Source organism: Zingiber officinale, chromosome 4B (genome assembly GCF_018446385.1).
Source record: "Zingiber officinale cultivar Zhangliang chromosome 4B, Zo_v1.1, whole genome shotgun sequence".
Lineage (NCBI taxonomy): Eukaryota > Viridiplantae > Streptophyta > Magnoliopsida > Zingiberales > Zingiberaceae > Zingiber > Zingiber officinale.
In genome coordinates this window covers 43,368,433-43,373,597 of record NC_055993.1, presented here as the reverse complement: position 1 = coordinate 43,373,597, position 5,165 = coordinate 43,368,433, and the positions used below count along the sequence as shown (strand labels likewise).

General features: G+C 33.9%; 1 non-coding gene across 1 annotated transcript; it reads right to left on the bottom strand.

The window, feature by feature from the left end:
* Window positions 1-4,086: 4,086 nt before the first annotated feature.
* Window positions 4,087-4,193, bottom strand: LOC121978857. Its single transcript, XR_006111195.1, has one exon. It is a non-coding gene; the product is annotated as a small nucleolar RNA R71 (small nucleolar RNA).
* Window positions 4,194-5,165: the final 972 nt, after the last annotated feature.

Here is a 5,165-nt window from a genome sequence, read left to right as displayed (position 1 = left end):
CATGTCCAAGGGTCCAATACACACAATCACATTAAGCCATAATAGTTGGAGTCTGCAACCACAGAGTTAGCATATTCTGCTATTATTCTGCCTAAAATATGTATGACATGTGCATAATTAAATTGAAAACCAAACACACAGAGGCAAACCTTAGCTCTGATACCAATTGATGGTTGCTATCCGGAATATCGTACTGGTTCCCCTGTATAAAAATTTTGTACAAGTCCTGAACCTTTCCTAACAACCTATTGTGTTCTTTAGAAATTAAATTAGGAATCGCAAACAAAACTTAACATTATTGATTCCAAATTTAACTTATCTGTTCTAAGAGGTTTAGACTTGGATCGCAAACGATGCTTAACATTATTGATCCAAATCCACCCATGTTACAAATTTAATTAAATATTAATTTTAGAGATCGGTTTCTAGATTAAACATGGCGAGGCACTAGGCCTTCTTGGGTATGGGAGCATCCACCACTTCCTAGACAAAGTCTTTCAACAAAATTTAATATTTAATTTCCTTATAGTAACCTTAGGTTTAACCAAAAAGAACAATCGAATCACAAATTTGAAAATCAAAAGAAACACAAAATCGAAAACATAAATTCGATAACCTAGATTCATTAGCCTCTTGTGTTTAGTATTTCAAGATCAAAATAAAAGGATGAACTAGTTATGATGCGGAAACTAATAACTAGTTATACCTTTTATAGCTTATAGACCTCATGAACTTCTGTCGTATTCCTCTTCTTATCTCGAACGTCATGTGGACCACAATCTACCAAGATGAGAATCCACCTAAGCTTCCTTCTTCTCCTTACAAGTTTCGGCCACCAAGAATCTCCTAGAGATAAAGGTCTTCGGCCACCAACCAAGCTCCAAGGGATGCAAAGAAATAAAGCCTCCTTTCTCTACTTCTTCTCCAAGCAAAATCCGGCCACCAAGAGTCTCCTAGAGAGTTGATGCCGTCAGCCGAAGAAGAAGAATAGGAGGAGAGGATGAGGGTCGGCCACACCAAGGAAGAGAGGAGAGAAAATAGATAGATCATATGTTATGAGGTGAGGCACCTCTACCCTCTCTTTTATATTCCTTGGTCTTGGCAAATAAGAAAAGTTTTATATATAAAACTTCCTTATATTCCTTGCCAATGCTTAAGAGGAAAATTTTATTAAAATTTTCCTTTTAAAACCCTTAATGGTCGGCCACCTCATTGTCCTCTAAACAAGGAAAGTTTTAAACACAAAATTAAAAATTCCTAATTTGTTTCCGGAAATTTTTAAAACAAAAATTTCTCTTTAAAAATTCCCTTCATGGTTGGTCATAAAAGGAAATTTTTATAAATTAAAATCTCTCTATTAAAACATGTGGATGATTTCAAAAAGGAAAGTTTTCTCCAAAATTAAAATCTTCCTTTTAACTACAAATAAGGAAAGATATCAAATCTTTCTCTTAATCTTTTGTAGAAAACTATAAAAGGAAAGATTTATAATTTTAAAACTCTCTTATAAAATCATGAGGATGGTTACAAAAAAGGAAAGTTTTATCAAAAATTAAAATCTTCCTTTTAACTACAAATAAGGAAAGAAACCAAACATTTCTCTTAATCTTTTGTAGAATGCTATAAAAGGAAAGATTTAAATTTTAAACTCTCTTTTAAAACCATGGCTTCCACATAAGAAAAGATTTTAAATTAAAATCCTTTTATTTTAATTGTGGTCGGCCACCTAAGCTTGGATTCAAGCTAGGGCCGACCACCTACTTGACCCATCTAACCTTGGTTTGGCCGACCCTAGCTTGGGCTCCAAGCTAGGCTTGGCCGGCCACCTTAAGGTGGGTAAGAAGGTGGGTATAAGACTTTATAAATAAGAGGCTACGACAGAGACTGAGAGGAGGAATTGGTTTTGATCTCCCGATGAACTTGAGCTTCCCATGTTTGCCCAGAACACCCAACTCGAGTTCATCAATAATAACTCATACCACCAAAGAGTTATTATTGAACTACCGCACCAATCCCATATTACTATATGGGCTCCTTCTTATCATGAGTATGTTAGTCTCCCTGTGTTTAAGATATCGAATGCCCACTAATTAAATGAGTTACTGACAACTCACTTAATTAATATCTAGCTCCAAGAGTAGTACCACTCAACCTTATTATCATGTCGGACTAAGCCCGCCTGCAGGGTTTACATGACAATCCTTATGAGCTCCTCTTAACGACATCATCAACCTAGATTCATAGGACACAGTTTCCTTCTATAATCAACAACACACACTATAAATAATATCATTTCCCAACTTATCGGGCCTTTTGATTTATCGAGCTAAATCTCACCCTTTGATAAGTCAAATAAATAAATACTAGATATATATGCTTGTTATTATATCAGGATTAAGAGCACACACTTCTATAATAACAAAGGTCTTGTTCTTTTATGCAGTTAATATAAAAAGAAACTACCTTAAATGGTCATGCTCAATACACTCAGAGTGTACTAGTGTAATTTTATAGTCAAGATAAACTAATACCAAATTACACTACGACTATTCCAATGGTTTGTTCCTATCCATCTTAGTCGTGAGCTATTGTTTATAATTTATAAGGAACTCATAACATGATCTTCTGTGTGTGACACCACACACCATGTTATCTACAATATAAATTAATTCAACAACTACACTTAGCATATAAATGCAGACATTTGACTAATGTGATTCTTTTATTTGAAAAACAAATGTTTACCAAAAGCTAGACTTTTAGTATACACTCTAACACGTGGGGCGTCATGATAGGGTTGCCCCATTAAATGAATATTTAGGGGATTACTTTGAGGGGATGAAGTAGGGATCTACAAAGAAGTAGGACGGATTGATATGCTGAATTCTATATCTTATTATCGATTGATTAGTGATGATATTTTTATGTTGTATAACCACGGGGCGTCGTGACAGGGCTACCCCATTAAACGGGTTTCATAGGGATCATAACTATTTGATTGATTAAGATTTAGATATGAGTCCTTGATCAGTGTTTTCTACAGGAAATAATCGGTTACTTCTTGCAAACACATTTCAATTGAGGATAGGATTGTTAGATCACTTTACATTAATGAGTATCACTAAGAAACTAAATCTCCTAGAACCTTCACCAAACTAAGTTTCTACATTTAACCTTGACTTCTAATCTTTAGTTGTTTCTTAAGGCATATAGTTTCTTCATGATTGTTTAGCTAATTCACTTTTGAGACATCTTTAGTGCTTATAACCAGTCCTTGTGGATTCGATATTCTTTTATTGCTGATAATGTAACCATACACTTGCAGTGCGTAACAAGTTTTTGACTCCGTTGTCGGGGGCTGCGCTTATAACATTAGAGATTATCAATTGAGTTAGACTAAACTTTTCTTTTCTTTTTTTACATCTGATTTGTAACTAGTTTTCTAATTCTGTTTTGTATTCCTTCATTGCATTCGTTCTTGGTTTTCATTCATTGCATTCTTTCATTCATTCATTACATTGTTCTTTAATTCTTTTTGTAAACTAAATTCTTTTTATTCTTTTATTTTCTTTGAATCCAATTCTTTAATCTTGTTCTTGTATGCGAAGATCTAACTTTGCAGGAGATCTATTTCCTCTTGATCCTGAGATTGATAGAACATTTCATAGAAGGAGAATCTTATAGAGATATCAAGAAGAACAAGAACAATCAAATATGGCGCATAGACCACTTAAGTATTATGCAGCACCCTATGCTAGAGGGTTTCGCTCAAGCATTACTAGACCCTCTGTTGAAGCAAATAACTTTGAGATCAAGCCTGCAATAATCAATATGGTACAACAAAATCAGTTTGGAGATGGACTGCATAAAGATCCTAATCAACATTTGGAAGTCTTCTATGAAATTTGCGGTACCATGAAAATGAACGGTGTTCCTTCAGAAGCAGTTAGATTATTAATGTATGGGTTTTCTTTAAGAGATAGAGCTAAATAATGGTTGAATTCCTTACCTCCAAATAGCATTACCACTTGGGAATAATGTGAGCAGCAATTCTTAGATAAATTCTATCCTCCTAGCAAAATAGCTCATATGAGAAATCTTATTACAAGCTTCAAACAATCCGATTCAGAATCTTTATTTGAGGCATTGGATAGATACAATAATATGCTCAGACAATGCCCACATCATGGATTAGAGAAATGGTTGTTGTTACACACTTTTTATAATGACATTAACTATCATACTAAAGTGTCCATAGATTCAGCTGTTGGAGGGGCACATATGAACAAAAGTTTAGATGAAGTCGAAGAAATCATTGAGAGTGTAGCATAGAATCATCATCAATGGGCAACAGAGAGAAGTGAAGGTTATTCTTATTCAAACCCAATAAAAGCATCAGGAAAGTTTGATGTAGATGCAGTCACTCTAATGACTGCAAAGTAGGATGCTCTTGTTGGAGTGTATACTAAAAGATTAGCTTTTGTAAACATTTATTTTTGAAATAAAAGAATCACATTGGTCAATATCTGCATTTATTTGTTAAATGTAATTGTTCAATTAATTTATATAGTAGATAACATAGAGTGTGGTGTCACACTCAGAAGATCATATTGTCGGTTCTCTATAAATTATAAACAGTTGCTCACGACTAAGATGGAAAGGAACAAACCATAAGAATAATCATAATGTAATTAAGTATTAGTTTATCTTAACTAATAAATTACACTGATACACTTTAAGTGTATTGAGTAGGACCATTTAGGTAAGTTCTTTTTGTACTGACTTAGTAAAAGAACTAGACCTTACTTATTATGGAAGTGTGTGCTCTTAATCCTAATATAATAACAAGCACATATATTTAATATTTATTTCTTTGACTTATCAAAGGGTGAGGTTTAGCTCGATAAATCAATATGCCCGATAAGTTGGGAAATGATATTACTTATAGTGTGTGTTGTTGATTATAGAAGGAATCTGTGTCTTAATTATCTAGGTTGAGAATATCCCCAAGAGGAGCTCATAAGGATTGTCATGTTAAACCCTGCAGGCGGACTTAGTCCGACATGACAATGAAGTTGAGTGGTACTACTCTTGGAGCTAGATATTAATTAAATGAGTTGTCAGTAACTTACTTAATTAGTGGACATTCGTAATCTTAAACACAG